Source organism: Triturus cristatus, chromosome 1_2 (assembly GCF_964204655.1).
Source record: "Triturus cristatus chromosome 1_2, aTriCri1.1, whole genome shotgun sequence".
In the NCBI taxonomy this organism is placed as follows: Eukaryota; Metazoa; Chordata; class Amphibia; order Caudata; family Salamandridae; genus Triturus; species Triturus cristatus.
In genome coordinates, this window is record NC_140580.1 from 577,049,284 (window position 1) to 577,066,997 (window position 17,714).

General features: G+C 45.6%; 1 protein-coding gene across 4 annotated transcripts in view; it reads left to right on the forward strand.

Annotated features, from left to right (window-relative positions):
- SUFU (SUFU negative regulator of hedgehog signaling) overlaps positions 1-17,714 on the forward strand; it is a 378,216-nt gene that overhangs the window by 230,563 nt on the left and 129,939 nt on the right. The window lies entirely within an intron of this gene.

Sequence of the window (17,714 nt, forward strand, 5' to 3'; positions counted from 1 at the left end):
CCTCTCCCACTAATTCCGTTAGTGGTAAGGAAGCTACAACAGCACTCCCTCACACTCATTCTGGTAGCCCCAACATGGGCCAGGCAGCCGTGGTACACCACACTACTACAGCTATCGGTGGTGCCACATCAAAAACTGCACCTGTCCCCATGCCTCCTAACCCAGAACCATGGAGAAATCAGGCACCCGGACCCAGCTCAGCTCAACCTTGCGATCTGGCTCCTGAAATCTTAGAATTTGGATACCTTAACCTTCCCCCTGATTGCATGAACATTATCATGGAAGCCAGACGTCCTACCACTAGAGTATGCTATGCCGCAAAGTGGAAAAGATTTGTAATTTACTGCCGTAACAATACAATCAACCCTTTAGATGCATCCATACAGCACATTATATGCTATCTGCTCCATCTTCACAGGTGTAACCTGGCATATTCATCCATACGTCTACACCTAGCAGCGATTGCTGCTTATCTACAAAACAGACAGCATTTATCACTGTTCAGAGTGCCCGCTATTAAAGCCTTTATGGAAGGCCTTAAACGAGTAATTCCTCCCAGGGCACCACCTTCCCCTGTGTGGAATCTAAATGTAGTTCTTACACGGCTAATGGGTCCACCCTTCGAACCAATGCATAAATGTGAGCTACAGTTCCTCACCTGGAAAACAGCTTTCCTCGTAGCTATCACTTCCCTTAGAAGGGTTGGTGAAATACAAGCGTTCACTATACAGGAACCCTTCCTACAAATACATCACAGCAAGGTCATACTTCGTACAAATCCGAAGTTTCTGCCCAAGGTCATTTCCCCCTTCCATCTCAATCAATCGGTGGAATTACCTGTCTTTTTCTCGCAACCTCAATCTGTTGCAGAAAGGGCCTTACACACACTGGATGTTAAGAGGGCTTTGCTGTACTACATACAAAGAACGCAACCTTTCAGGAAGACTAAACAATTGTTCGTTTCCTTCTCTCCACCACATAAAGGCAACCCCATCTCTAAATCAGGGATAGCTAGGTGGATTGTAAAGTGCATACAAATTTGCTATCAAAAGGCAAAAAGAACATTATCTGTTCTGCCTAAAGCCCACTCTACTAGAAAGTTAGGGGCTTCTATGGCTTTTCTAGGGAACATACCCTTAGATGACATCTGTAAAGCAGCCACATGGTCATCACCGCACACCTTCACAAAACATTACTGTGTAGATGTGCATTCCAAGCAGCAAGCTAGTGTGGGCCAGGCTGTACTAAAGATACTTTTTCAAACCGCTGCAATGGATACCGGTGGTCGCCGCTAAGGTTGGGTACTGCTATATAATCTATGCTAAGTGTACAATCTGCAGCTCATATGCCTCGAACGGAATATGCTACTTACCAGTATGCATCTGTTCTTGGCATGTAGAGCTGCAGAGTTGTACACGCCCACCCGCCTCCCCGGCTACCTGTATCCGTTCCAGTCCATCTTATTTAGATACAACACACATGAGTTTCTCACTGTTATTACTACGCTCCATCATTTCCCTGTTGGCGAAAAACAATCTGAGGATGGAGCCGAAGCCCATGCGCAGTACGGACCGAAGGAGGAGTCACCGAACTCGTGACTTCCAAAGACTGTCCAAAGAACAAAAACAAACTGCAAACATCCGGGCCCAACACCAGATGGCGATCTATGCTAAGTGTACAACTCTGCAGCTCTACATGCCAAGAACAGATGCATACTGGTAAGTAGCATATTCCTTTCCAAGCAGGTCCAGCTAAACAAAGAAGTACAGTAAGATGGGTTTCGACTCTGAGGCCGTGCACACAGTATGTTATACCCAAGGTCACTCTGTCCGTGCCTGCCACTAGACTGGTGGGAGAAGGCCTCTATCTAGTGGGAAAGGTATGCGCTAATAAGAACGGTGTATTAATTAGCAGAGCAAGGCCTAACCTTGGAGAAATGAAACTTTCCACAACCCATTTCACGGTGAGGCAATACAGTTAATCGTATGATTCAAAACGGCGGCCAAACATAAAATGATGCCCAGAATGCTAATTTATGTGGAACAGTGCATGGAGAAAATACCAAGACAGTTTTATTTCATCAGACCCTCCTTTTTGCATTCGTGAACTAATTTATGTGGTAGGCGGAGAGGCTTATGAGCAAAAGGACATCAGTACTCGGAACAATCCATATATTCAGTGTCAGGAATAGAAGCTGCAAGGAAGGATGTAGTATCAAAAATGCCTTTGTCAATCTGCATCAATTTGACAGTACCTTTTTGTTACATAACTGCTGCATTAGTATCATGAACAGACATTTTCTGCTTGGGAGTGAGGATAGTGACATAATAGGAGCAACAAGCGGGAGACATTGTATGCAGAGGCAACACGTGAAGTAGATACTGGCAACCACAGGCAGAAAAGTGATGATCTTCCAAACCCACGATGTGAGTATGTTCATAACCACCCCGATAGGATCTAAGTACCTGTCTCTTGGTGTATGTCAGACGAAAGTCTATGCAATTTTTGTGTAGCTGTATACACGTTGGGAGCATGATCAGGAATGTAAATACAACAGCTGCTGCCAATGACCCAACCAGGCCCACCCCTATCTGCAAGTATGATGTCGAACACCATCCTGTTCTGCAAAGTGACTACTCTCGTAGCCTGGAGCTCAGCAGTGATGTTTGTCCTTATCCCAGCAGTTGTATTAATAACCCCCTCCACAACTCTTGTTAACCGACGAAGTTGGAGGCTATTAGCCATGGGGCTTCAAAAAGGTATTGGACCCTTTATGGCATCCCCAAATAGTTGTGCAGTAGTATCTGTCTGATCTATATCCTTTGTGTCAACAACCCTTCTGACTCGCGACAAGTAGGTACTCCTACGCTGCAGCTGATGATCTTTGATAATTGGATGGGGCAACATATACAGGGTGAAGGAGGAAAGAAAGGTAACGTACCTGACTATCCCCACGGAAGCCAGACATGAGCTTGGAATCCACAGACAAAATGGACTTTATGAGGTAGGATCAAAGGCGGACTCCTAGTCGTATTTAGCTTGTAGGTGAAATTACATTTGCTCTTCCCCACCTTTATCTCCCCAGTCCCCTGGACACAAAAACTAGCTGTCGTGTTGACCACTGACATCTGTATCGGTTTGTCTTCGGTAATATTGCGAGCTTGGAAAGATTGAAAATACTCAGAGGTGTTGAACCTTTGGAAATCGGCCATTTCCATTCAAAACCAGGTATCTTTCTTCACTTTACGGTACGTGGTCACACAAGACTTAGAGGAGAATGTACCGAGGGTCCCAGCTCCTGCCTGTTTTGTGGTGGTAAACCCTTGGTAAAAGCGTAAATACTCAACCGCAGTGCGAGAATCAGAAGGTCATGCCCAGGGTAGAGAATTGGTAGTACACCAGCAGAAACAATTCGGACCAACCTTCACAGCTACCAGTATATGACAGTGGCATGGACAACAAATTGTCGCTCTTATGAGTGACCGAGGGGAACAACCACAAACCCAACAATTTGTTGTATTAGGCACATTATGAGTCTGATGCAACATTTGTATAAAACATGGTCAGTGTAAGAAAGTCGATGCGCTTCTTTGTGAGGAGCTAGAGTAACAAAAATGTGTTCAGGGAGGAGTGGTAGTAGTACCCACCAAGGAGTGCACAGGAAATTTCTCCTCTAGAAACCAAGACATTCCAAGTATTGTTGCTAATGCATTCATCACAATGAATATGCAAATGACTTTACTCTTTGTCGACCAACCCCTCACTGATCGCGGTGGTGCAAATGGCTATTCCTCCTCAGCCACAGGCCGACTAAAGGGATGCATGATTAGGCAAGGAGAGAAATACAACAAAAAATAATAATAAAGGCAAGTGTTCCCAGTATCCGTCAGAGCCTCACTGGTACCGGCTCCTATTGTTCATCAAACTTTGGCGCTCTTGAGCACAGACGGTGAAGCTTGCTCAGTCCTAAGCTCTGGATGAATCCCACGTCGATCAGGATAATGTACCCCCCTCCAAGAGAGTACGTGCAACTTATCCTGTCCAATGTCATGAACAGTGCACAAATCTCACTTCACCCTAAACTAAATCCGTTGGTTCTACAGCAAAGTACACCCTAACTTGCACAGTCCATCCCTGTCTAATCTGACTTCTCCTTTTGTGGACTATTCCCAAGTCGGGCTGCAAATTGTACCTGCCGGCCCCAGGTACCATTGGCTCAACAAACAGCGGCTTCTTAATAGCTCGTATCTCCAGGAGAACCACTGCATTCAGTACATCATCCTTTTCTTTTTCCGTTTGGGTCCAAGTCAGCTTTGCATCGCTGAAGAGGATGAACTGAGGTACCTTTATACACTCAGTGTCCCCGATGCCATTACTCATAGGGCAAGGGCAGCATGCTCCTGCGGCAGTGAGTGGCGTGGATCCAATTCTTTCGGCCGGCGACTTTCACGGCTGTACTTGTGGCCAGGAGGACCTGCTCAGGTCCCTTCCAACGCGGCTCCAGACTTTTCTTCGGCTGGAAATTCTTGACCAACGCGAAATCCCCAGGCCGATTGTCGTGTCCAGGTCCCTCTGGTGTGGGTGGCAGGGACTCGTGGACCTGTTGATGAATAGAACGCAAATTTTTAGTTAACTCGTAAAGGTAATCTATCAACCATGGGTATTCAATGAAAGAGAACCTACGAGGATGGGGTACACTCCAGACATTTGCAGGGCGCCCAAACACGACCTCGTACGGTGACAATCCTGTCCTAGAATTTGCTGTTCTTTTCGACAAAAGCGCTAATGGTAAGCATCTGGCCACTGCATCCCTGTTGTCTCTTGGATCTTGGCCAGTTTGTTTGAGAGTACTATTGTACTTCTCAACCAAACCTACAGATTGTGGGTGATTTGCAGCATGAAACTTCTGTTTGATGTGCAGACCATCACAAATCAGCTGAATGACCCTGGCATTAAAATGACAAATCAAACGGGGCAAGCCGAAACGAGGAAAGAACTTTGCAGTTGTAACAGCTGTATTGTCCTTAGTGGGATAGGCCTCAACCCATTTACTGAAAGCACAAGCAACCACCAACACGTACTTTAAATTATTACACCGGTCTAGTGCTATATAATCCACCTGGAGGACCTCAAAGGGGAAAGTAGGTGGTGCAAAATTACCGGATGGGGTTGGAGTGCCTTTTCCCGGATTGTGCATCATTCACACCATGCAGTATCTTACTAAATGTGAAGTTGTCTTAGGGATGTTGTCTTTTTGCCATACAGGGTCTAACAACTTTCAAATACCTTTAGCACGGTTATGGGCTGGACCATGGACCAATGTGACCACAGGAAGGACATGTGCATCTGGTAACATCCATCTCTGCTTTCCTGACTTGTCAATCCAACATCCCTCCTCATTCAAGTTCGTCGTGCTTTCTTGTCATATTGCTAATTCTTCTATTGTAGCCTTGCTTTGGATCTCTTTCACTTTCTCAAGTGTATCCTAAAACATAGCACCTTCAGGCACCCACCTAGCGGGACCTGCTACAAAAATTATCTTCATTTTAGTCCGTGCTGTTTCCTTATCTGTCTGATCAGCAAAAGCATTTCCTTTACCTACATCATCAGTGATCTCCCTTTGGGCGCTACACTTCACTATTGCCAACTTCCTAAGTAGTGTCAAAGCAGACAGTAGCCTCAGTATAAGGTGACGGTTTTGAATCTTTGTGCCATGGGAAGTAAGAAACTCCCTCTCAGCCCAGAGTCACCCAAAATTATGCGCGACCCCAAAGGCATACTGGCTGTCAGTATAAATATTGACAACCAGTCCCTCGCTCAATTCACAAGCTTGAATAAGGGCAGCTGCTTGGGCGGACTGATAAGGGACTAGTGATGTCTCTACCACTGTACGCAATGTGGTGATAGCATAAGCAGCAGTTGTAGTGCCATCTGGTAATTTGATCAAGAGCCATCAACATATAGTTCCCCTTGCGGGTCAGATAAGGGAACATCTGTCAAGTCTACCCGTCCCTTCGTCTTTTCTTCCATCCGAAAGATAGTCATGTTTCTCATTTTCATCATTTTCAGAAGGGAGGGGCAGTAACGTGGCTGGATTCAGAGTGGCACATAGTTTGATCGTAATATGCTTGGCGAAGAGTGTCTGTTCAAAACCCGTCAGACGTGCACTGGTGAGGTGCTGTGTCTTAGTCTTATTCAAAAGTGTATCCACAGCCTAAGGTACCATGACAGTGAGATCAGTGTCAAGCACGGGCCCAGCCGATTGTCTTATTGAAATGGCAAATAAGCACACGGCCGTTGCTTAGCTCCAATTTTTTGTGTTAAAACAGAAAGCGCACAACAAGCCGTCTCGTGGACGTACAACACCAACGGCTTGCCGTAGTTGGGAGTACCAAGCACAGGAGCCGAACAAAGCGCAGCTTTTAGTTGCTCAAAAGACTGCTGACATTCAGGCGTAAAAGGCAGGAGCTCATGCACATCTTTAGTGGTTAGTGCAAGCAGGCGTTTTGGTAATAAGGAGTTATTAGGTATCCACTGCCTGCAGTAGGAAGTGATCCCTATGAGGGCACGCACATCTTTCTGAGTCTGTGGGATGGGCATTTTGACAATGGTACTGATGTACTCCAGAGTCAATCTCCTATCCTCCTTTCGACAGTAGGTTACCTAAATAGGTGACGACCTGTCGACAATACTGAAATCTAGAGAAAGAAACTTTATGCCCGAGGTGTGCCAAGTGCAACAACAACTTAACTGTACTGTCCCTACAACCTTGTTCTGTGTCAGAAGCAATGAGCAAGTCATCAACGTACTGTAGCAATACACAACCTGCAAGGAGCGACAAAGAATCCAACTGACCTTTTAGGGCCTAACTATAGATACTCAGACTTTCTGTATAGCCTTGAGGAGCGCGACAGAACCTAAAGCTTCTACCAGCTAGGGTGAACCCAAACAGATATCTGCTATCAGGATGAATACGAATGCTAAAGAACACATTCTTCAAATCAATGACAGAAAAGAATTTAGCAGAAGAGGGAATCATTGTCAAAAAAGTGGTGATGTCTGGGACCACAGGAAACTGGGGAATCACTATTTTATTAACTTCACGCTAATCTATCACAAAACGATAAACCTCATCTTGGTCAGCAGAGGAACCTGGGGGCGCCCTTTTAAGAATCGGAAGAATAGGGCTAATGCAAATATTAGCAGTCGTCTCCTCAATCACACCTTTCTCAATCAAATCCTGTATGATTTGCAACATGGCTCGCTCTCCTGCCTGCGGTATTTTATATTGAGGGACACGAGGTAAAAGAGCACCATCTTTAACACGTATCTAAACAGGCGATATCTGCAACAATCCCACATCTGTGTCGCCTGTTGCCCACAGAGTGGATGGCAAGTCTTTAAACTCAGCAGGAAGAAGCTCATCTTTGGACAGACACTGCTTAGCACACACTACATCCGGACCCAGTGTCATATAGACACCCTCTGGAGAACAATAAATTGTGGCATGCAACTTTTTCAATAAAGCCAGACCCATCAAATTCTCACCACAATTGGATGTCAGCAAAAATGGCGAATCCACAGTAAAAGGACCGATAGTTAATGCAAGAGGTTTTGAAATGGGGCTTACAACCGGTATGCTAGAAAAACCTACCGAAACATTATAATGGCCAGACAGAGCCACCCCCAGGGACCAAAGGGCTAGAAGTAGAACTGTTTGTTGCACGTGTACCCACCAAAAATTGCTTAGCTGAGCCATGAAAGTTCCCAGTAACCTAAGGACCGCGTTGGTCTACAGGTATCAGAACTGGTCCCTCACTCTGTCGCTGGCTGTCCTAGCTATATGACATTCCTGTCACCTCATCTGTGTCATAATCATCATGATAATATTGTCGGCCCGAGGGTCATCAAAATAATTATCAGAACGACCGTGTGAGCCCGCAGCATTCCGTACCCTGTCCACTCCCCCCGGCTCCATGACCCCGTCCACAGGAACCTCGTTCTCTAGGGACCACCACCTTCTGCAACAACACAGGACACTCGCTATGCCAGCGTCCCTCCTCCTTACAATACGCACACTGATTCAGATCTAAAGGAGTTTTATTCCTGCTAGTGTGTGGAAGCTGCTGGGCCAAACCACCACATCCTCTACCATTCCCTCTAGAAGCCTGCTGCAAGACCACCTTCGTCTTTAAATCTTTATGCTTCTTCTCCGTCCTCTCCTTATTTTCATTTTCCCTGTATTCATAATACTGCGCCATATTCAAAATAATAGAACAGGAATAGGTGGACCAGGTGCTCTTGGAAGCCTGCAATCGAGTCGCAATTTCAGGAAGCAAATTAGAAACAAATCTATTGACAAACAACTGAACAGCCCCCTCAATAGACAAATCCTGGCCACTATAATCCAGAAACACATCTTCAAACCGAGCGAAAAAATAAGACACACTCCTCTTTCTTCTGGCGACAAGCCGATGACTTATCCCAATCAACCTTTCTCGGTGGAATAGGGGAATCCATATATGTGATAATGCGGCCTGGCAAAGCAAGTATCTCTTCTCTAGGCTTTTTGCCGAGCTTCCTCTCTTGATCCCATCCTTTAATTTGATCCCAGGTACCACCCAATTCCGCAACATGATCCTTTGTGTGCACTTGTCTCCAAATATCAACCGGAACCAGTAAACCAAAGAAAATTTCAATGTCCGGAAGCGTCATTACTGTTGAAGCTGCTTCAGTCAATTCTTTATAATATGCAGTAGGATTTTTCCTAGGATCAGGCAACTGAGTCTTAAGAGACAAAACTTCACTCCTTTTCCATGGAGTATAAACCCACTGTTCTTGGAAACGGTCTGATACACCTGGTTTAATAACAGCATTGTGCTGATCTCTTAGCTCCGGTAACTTGGGGTGAAATATGGTGACCCTCCCGCATCGGAAACAGATACTGAGAAGGGGCTGTTCTCAACTAGCCTACCCCGGTATGCAATCAAGGTCGTAATACTGTCAAAAACTTGCTCAGGCCCCATATTTGTGACCTATACAAGATCTTTAATATCCTACGAAATCCTTTGTGCTGCATCTCCGAAACACTGCTCCCACAGACCAATCACAGTAGCAGATATATGCTTAAGGGCATGCTGCTGTACAAAAGGCTCATAATCTTTCATCACGTTCCACACATCTTCCACACTGTTAATGGGATTTTGAGCCCACTAGTTAAGCTTGATTAGCTACTACCCTTTTCTCTTCATCTCCCACAACAGATCGCACTAACGTTCGCACCATATGTTCCTTAAATTTCGTCCAGTCTCTGTCCTCAAGTCCGGGTACTGGTGTCCCACTACTCAGTAATGTCGGGGGATGGAGAAACAGAGTAGGAGTAGCAACAGAAGTAACAGGCACTAACGTCGCTGCTGGCTGCGTCGTAGGTGTAAGGGCTGGCGAAAGGGACCCTGAAATAATAGGTGTGGCAGGGGTACTAACAGTCATTGTTGCTGCAGACAGCGAGGACAAAGAAAAGACAGGAGGTGCTGTAGCCAAAGCAGTCTGATCAACAGTAGCGGGAGCAGAAACAGCAGAGACAGAAGTAGCAGGTGGCTGAGACTGTGAGGGAATAGCGGGGTTTATTCTCTGCGGGGCATATGGAGGTGGGGGTCGCGTATCATATAATTTTTCTAAAAAACTTATCATTTTCTCCCTGGGCCACAGAAGATTTATCAATTTGTAATCGAATCCTCCTATCTTCACGTTCAATCCCTCTCTCCGGTTTCTCTCTATCATGTGCTACAGCTTTGAGTCAATTTTTGCATTTCCCCCTTCCGGGCCTCTTTCTCTGCTTTCATTCACCTCTGTTTAGCTTCCTTTTGCCACGTCCGAAGAGAAGCAAACATAGACTGCCTACTTCGCATCGCAAACAATTTTTCCTGTAAAAAAACAATCTTTTGCTTATCAAAAGTTCCCGTCAATGGCCACTGCAACTCAGCATTGTCCCTCATATATTTGTGCCATAGCGTACTAAACATAATGGGGCCAAGGCCATGCTTCACATACATATCAAAATTTGGAGTGCCTTCTGGAGGCAATAGCTGACTTTCTTTCAGTCGAGCATCACCAGAACAACAACGACAGCACAAGGAAAACAGTTTGCTGAGACCAGGCATTCTCAAAAGAAAACAAGTTCACTGCCTGGCAAAGTATTTGCAAACACTTTTCACCCAAAATCGGTCCTCAGACCGCACCAAATACAGACCAAAATGGTACCATATCCACAGAGAACCAACACTAACTCACCTGATCTATGAGGCTCAAACTAATTTATTCTCCACTGCTGACTCTTCGGGCCAAACTGTCAGATCCAAGGGTTTCGCCGTTCATGACTCCAGTCGGGATGACCACTGGGCGAGGTACCGTCCGGCGGGACACAAGGGGCAGCTGCGAGTACAAGGACTCTCTCATGCAGGAATCCATGATCCGTCCGCCTGTCCTGATGATGGCCCCGACCTCCCCACCCGACCGCGGTTCACTCACCCAAAGGAGTCCCTGTTCAGGTGCCAACTGAAGGTAGTGGCCCGTTTAGGGTCACCCGAGTCACTCGCGACCACCTGTCATCCTTCCATACCAAATGAAGAGTCGGTCAGACAGTAGATAATACAAACCAAGTATATGTTTGTTCAGATGCACTCGAGTGGAGCCCCGTCTGCCTAGTGCTGCAGAGAGTACGGACTTCAGCAAACATAGTGATACATTATGTACATTTCAGAACCAAGGAAGACCCGCCCATAATGGAATTTTCCAAGCAGGTGCAGCTAATCAAAGAAGTACAGTAGGATGAGTTTCAATTCTGAGGCCGGGCACACAGTATCCCAAGGTCACTCTGTGCCTACCACTAGACTGGTGGGAGAAGGCCTCCAGCTAGTGGGAAAGGTTTGCGCTAATGAGAACAGTTGATTCATTAGCAGAGCAAAGCTTAACTTTGGAGAAATGAAACTTTCCACAACCCGTTTCATGAGGAGGCAATAAGCAGTTAATGGCATGATTCAAAATGGCAGCTAAACATAAAATGGTGCCGCGAATGCTAACTTACGTGGAACAATGCACGGACAAAATAGCAAAAATATTTATGCTACTCCACTGTATGCTACTCCACTGTACGCCGCCCCAATGTATGGCACTCTGTCCCACTTCATTCTACGCTATTCCATTGGATGCCACTCCTCTGTAAGCCACTCCACTGTATGCTATCCCTCTCTAGCCCATTCTAGTGTACATCACTCCAGTCTACACCACTTCACTGTATGCTACTCAACTATACGCTATTCCAGTTTGAGCCACTGTACTGTGCACCATTCCACTCTATTACATTGTGTGCCACTCCACTATACGCTGCTCCACTCAAGTGTGCACCACTCCACTCAATTCTACTCTGGTCCACTGGATGCCACTCCACTCAGCTTCACTATATGCTATTTCACTCTACCCCACTCCAATGTACCTCACTCAACTCTGCGCTATTCTATTCTACGCTGTTACACTCTGTACACCACTGTATGCCATTCCACTGTACGCCACTCTGTTCTTATAAACTGTACGCCACTCCATTCTACACTATTGCACACCTTCAATCTTTGCCCATCTACTGTATGCTATTACATTTTACTCCACCGCACAATGCATCACTCCATTATAAACCCCTTCATTTACGCCACTCCACTGTACGCTACTAGACTATACATTATTACACTCTGTGCCACTCCACTCTACCCCACTCCAGGGTACCCTTCCCCACTCTATATAAATCCAATCTACAACACTCTACTACCCTCTGTGCTACTCTACTAGACTCTCGGCCACCCTAGTCCCGTACACTCCACTGTCCAAATTTGAACTGGACTCTACGTCTGTACTCTGTATTGTAGAACACTCTACAACAGTTTTCATCACTGTATGACACAGCACCCCGCTCTATTGTTTGAAATGCCACTCCAATTTATAACCGTTTCCTTGACTCTACAATACTCCAATGTATGCCACTCCACTCTACGGTAATCCATTGTCCCCTATTCCACTCTATTCCACTCCTGTAAACCTCTTCACTCTGTTCCACTCTGCCACTCCACTCTTTTACACTCTGCTGTACAGTTTACACTGAATGCCATTCTACTGTATGCTACTCCACTTTATGGTAATCTACTTTAAGGTAATCCACTTTACGCTACTACAGTGTACGCCACTCCACTCCACTCCGCGCCGCTCCATTGTATGACACACTCCACTCTATAAAAGTCTACCACACTTCGTGGCACATACCACATTCTACTCCACTCTATCCCCATATACTCCACTGTCCATCCCAATACTCCACTCTATGCCCGTACACGCCACTCCAATTTACAACTCTATTCCCCTATACAATACTTATCTATACGACACAGCACTCCACTCTACTGTACGAAACCACACTCCAATTTATAACCGTTTACTACCTCTGCTAATACACTCTACTCCATGCCACTCTACAACACGCTAGTAAACTCTATTGTACTTTACTCCACACTACGTTACACCACCCCACTCAGCTCCACTGTACGAGACTTTACCTCACTACGCTTCTATACAGCAATCCGCTCTACACAGCTCCACTGTTTCATGCATTACTTCACTCTCTGCAGCTCCACTCTTCAACCCTGTATGTCACTCTCCGACACTTTATTCCGGTCTGTATCCCTTCACTCCACTGTACTATATGCTACTGTACAACACTCTACGATACTCTAGTCCACTAGACAACACTGTACCCAACTCTTTGTATGCCACTGCACCCCACTTTACTCCACTCTTCTCTGTCAGAGTACTCCAGTCTACATCACTTTCCAGTACTGTACGACACCTAATTGCACGCTACTGTACAACACTGTGTTCCAGTTTGACACTTTACTCAACTGTAGGCTGCTTCACTCTACTTGCCTCCACACCACTATAGTCTAACACTCCACTCCACTCTGACACTTTAGTCCACTGTACACTACCCCTCTCCAGTGTGCTCTACTCCACTGTACTCCACTTTATCACACCGTACCTCACTGTACTATACAACGCTCTACGCCACTTCACTGACCGACAATCTACTCTACTGTGCGCAACTCCACTTTACAACTCTGTACTACACTGTGTTAAATTGCAGGGGGTCCGCAATTCCAGATAAAAACTGGACATAAAAACCCCACTGCATCCAGAGCAGTTTGGGCGCATGCTGTATGGTTAGCGGCATGGCCTGTGGCCAGATCCCTGCCGGCGCTGATTAAATTAATGTGCGTGCTAAAAAAAAACTCAAATTTCACTGAAAAATACAAAGGTTACAGGGACGTTATAGTTAGTTCTGAATTTCAGTTGCACAAAACCATAGCGATTCAACAGTTCGAGTTAGTTATACTTATAGGTAGACTTTTCTGAAGAATTATAACTCTGGCCATTAAGTAACTTAAGGCAACAAGTCATAGTTTCTTAACACAAGTCTAACCACAAGCTGCTGAATTTCAATGGTGGTGTGCCACTAAATTCAGAACCTAACTATAACGTCCTTGTAACCTTTGATTTTTTTTTTCCAGTGAATATATAAATATAAAAATGCGCGCACACAAGCATATTCTTGCTCTCTCTCTTGCTCTCTCTTGCTCTCTCTTGCTCTCTCTTGCTCTCTTGCTCTCTCTTGCTCTCTCTTGCTCTCTCTTGCTCTCTCTCTTGCTCTCTCTCTCTTGCTCACTCTCTCTTGCTCACTCTCTCTTGCTCACTCTCTCTTGCTCACTCTCTCGTGCTCACTCTCTCGAGCTCACTCTCTCGTGCTAACTCTCTCGTGCTAACTCTCTCGTGCTAACTCTCTCGTGCTAACTCTCTCGTGCTCACTCTCTCGTGCTAACTCTCTCGTGCTAACTCTCTCGTGCTAACTCTCTCGTGCTCACTCTCTCGTGCTCACTCTCTCGTGCTAACTCTCTCGTGCTAACTCTCTCGTGCTAACTCTCTCGTGCTCACTCTCTCGTGCTCACTCTCTCGTGCTCACTCTCTCGTGCTCACTCTCTCGTGCTCACTCTCTCGTGCTCACTCTCTCGTGCTCACTCTCTCGTGCTCACTCTCTCGTGCTCACTCTCTCGTGCTCACTCTCTCGTGCTCACTCTCTCGTGCTCACTCTCTCGTGCTCACTCTCTCGTGCTCACTCTCTCGCGCTCACTCGCGCTCCCTCTCGCTCCCTCGCGCTCCCTCGCGCTCCCTCTCGCTCCCTCTCGCTCCCTCTCGCTCCCTCTCGCTCCCTCTCGCTCCCTCTCGCTCCCTCTCGCTCCCTCTCGCTCCCTCTCGCTCCCTCTCGCTCCCTCTCGCTCCCTCTCGCTCCCTCTCGCTCCCTCTCGCTCCCTCTCGCTCCCTCTCGCTCCCTCTCGCTCCCTCTCGCTCCCTCTCGCTCCCTCTCGCTCCCTCTCGCTCCCTCTCGCTCCCTCTCGCTCCCTCTCGCTCCCTCTCGCTCCCTCTCGCTCCCTCTCGCTCCCTCTCGCTCCCTCTCTCTCCCTCTCTCTCCCTCTCTCTCCCTCTCTCTCCCTCTCTCTCCCTCTCTCTCCCTCTCTCTCCCTCTCTCTCCCTCTCTCTCCCTCTCTCTCCCTCTCGCTCCCTCTCGCTCGCGCTCTCTCACTCTCGCTCTCCCCCCCCTCCCCCCTCCAAGTGTAGTTTGCTGCAACAAGAGGATTGCTTTGCCTGCCCATTCGAACATTTGCAACTCACTTATTTAATTGCCTTTTTGCTCATTTGCCGACCTCCCGTCAGCCTGCTATTGATACAAGTAGCTTTCTTAGTTAGCTGCACGTTGTTGACCACAACCTGCCTAACGCCTGCTGCTCCCTGCAATCCCTAGTGTTAACTCTGTAACAAGTGATCCCTGGTTACCACTGTATGTGCCTTGCTCGACCACATTTCCTTGGGCTCTCTACATTTTAGAGCTGGGTGATGCTGGCTTCTGCCAGAGTGGTTGGGCTAGTAACTGTAGTGGGGGTGCCAGGGTGGGTTAAAACGATCTATGGGGCCATAGGCGGTGGAGTGTTCTGACTTGAAACAAACTGGTTGGAGTGGCTAGTCATGGTACCAAATTGGATAGTTCCTAACAAGAAGGTGGCCCCAGGTTAAAGGATTCAGTAGCCAGTAACCAGTAACTGGCATTCTCCAGCCCCAATTAGTAATTGACTACACCAAAATGCTTTATCAGTACATTTTCATACCATCATGCCAATATACCAGATTTACAGCTGGATTAAAATTGGATTAGAAAAATATGGCTGTTGATATCAAATCCCGATCCTCAATCTTTTCCTCCTCCTTATGTAAAGACCCTCTATGAGCTGGAGTGGGGCTATAGCCATCATTCAGTTTCAAAGTCAGAGGGCTAGAACCACCCCCACCAGTATTAATACCACCGCTGATGTTGGCAAAGCCCTTCAGCAATTGATTAACAACTAACTTTGCAACAACTGTTAACAATAAAATAATTACAGTTTAGATTAACTGTACATGGGCCATTAACTGTCAATTGTGATATGCCCACTATCAGGAACCAGAGAACTGGGGACAAATTACTTAGTCTTCGGCAGTCACTGAGAGTCTATAACAGGTTTATTGCCTCTTTACCAAAAAGAGAAAAGATGATCCTGAGGCCAGTACAATCATCTGCACATCAGCCAGGTGCCAACTTTGAGCACAATGTTGTCCCCAAAACAGGGTCAAACCTTATTACGATTTAAAAGAGAAAAATAAGCAATCTAGAGGGAACAATTAATCTAGAAGAGAGAGGGACATAATACAGTTTGATACAGAGTCCAGTGAAGGTAGCCACCCGTTTACTTGTGGTGTTTAATAAACCACCAGGAGTTTGCAGCAGTTGAATGTTAGAGGAAATACAGAGGGTGAGCGGAAGAAAAGCCCCAGTGTCCATGGTCCTTAAATAGTTGATACTGCTAGCAAAGAAGACATTACAAAAGAACCATAGTACAATTTTGCTCCCTTAACAAGTTCCCCTGTCAAGCTGGAGTTTACTTTGGAAGATATGCCAGATGAGATTGTAGGAAAATGTGCACAATTAAAACTGTAGAAACATTGGTGCACCGATACCCAACAATGCGATCATAGCAGTGTCTAATAACAGTAGTTTGGGGCTACAATCCGGAGATACAGTCTGCTAGAATATTACTACTGGCCAAAGCTAATCTAATATAAATTCCCCATAAACATTGAATAAACAACATCTTATTATCTCAGAAGCCGTAACTGCTCTGAACTTTATGCTTTTGCTAATAATGGAGAAATTATTAGATGGTACAGACTATATTGTATCATTATTCACAACTGTATTTTAAGTACTGACTAGTACAAGCACAAAAAGTGACTCAATATTAAATGTCTTTGTGGCTGGATTACCACAAGTAGCCATAACCACACAAACAACTGGGACCAGAGACGTCTGAAAGGGGAAATCTATTGAATACATCAAGTGCATTGATGCTACAAAATCCACAGATTTCATTGGTACAATACATTATGAAATCGGCAATGCTGAAATAAGCCTGTCAAGGAGTTCCTAAAATCAGGAAACAACTATAAGGACCAACAGTAATAGCAAAGGACAAGCTTCACTGGTAGCAAGTGGTCGAGATAAAAGGGAATAAGAACCAGAAGCTAAAGAAGAATGACTTTATTTTCTAAGATAACCTTTCAATTAATCAAGCATTGTATTGGTGCAATCATACGGATGCAGCAGAAGGCCAGAAGAAACAGATAGATAAAAATATACAATCCTTTAACCTGTTGGGGGTAGAAAAGTCATTAATCTCACAGAGAAAGAATCTCAACTGGTTTATCCCATCCTCCAAAAAAGATGAATCAAACGCCCACATCTAGTAAAAGTAATAAACCAACCATCTAGTGGAAAGCAGGCAGATAAAAATGAAGGCGTAAGCAGCACAGGAAAAAACATCTGAATAAGGGAAAGAAAAATATCATGTTCATCTATTAAGGTTAATATTAATATTAATTCAAACGAGGACTTAATAATAACTACAACTGGTAACTACTGTCTACCACTAGCAGATTCGCTAGTAGGTCCACAACCCTCTAATCAAATACCGAATCCATTAGCCACATCATATGTTATGGGGCAGGCGGCGGTAGGTAATTGGTATTTTGGATATGGAGTACATGCCAGGAACAGTTACTAACTCAGTTACATGCCACTATTAGTTTGTTGATTTATTTTCTGATGCCCACAAAAGTAAACCATTGACTAGTTTGTGCCTTTCACCCTTTTTTATGCTTTGCCACCCTTAAGGCCGACATCACAGGATAGAAGACTAGTGGGCCTGGAGAAACCATGAACAACTGGTGGTCCATTCTATGTTGCGAAAGTTGAGTTTGCATCTCTAAATATTAGCAGTCTCATTCTAGGTTATATGTACAATCTGTGTATTATGGACATAAACGTGCTGCCCTGCCAAAAACATACAAATCCAGGATCATAATTACCAGTACATCATCCAGCCCTGTGCACCAATGTAAGTAGGCTACGATTAGTTCAACCATAAAGGTGAAAGAATTCTTGTGATGGCAGCGCACAGGGAGGTTGGTTATGATGATCTCCTAATTATGAAAAGTGCACACTCTAGATCATATTATTGAAAAGTGGGGGGAAAGCA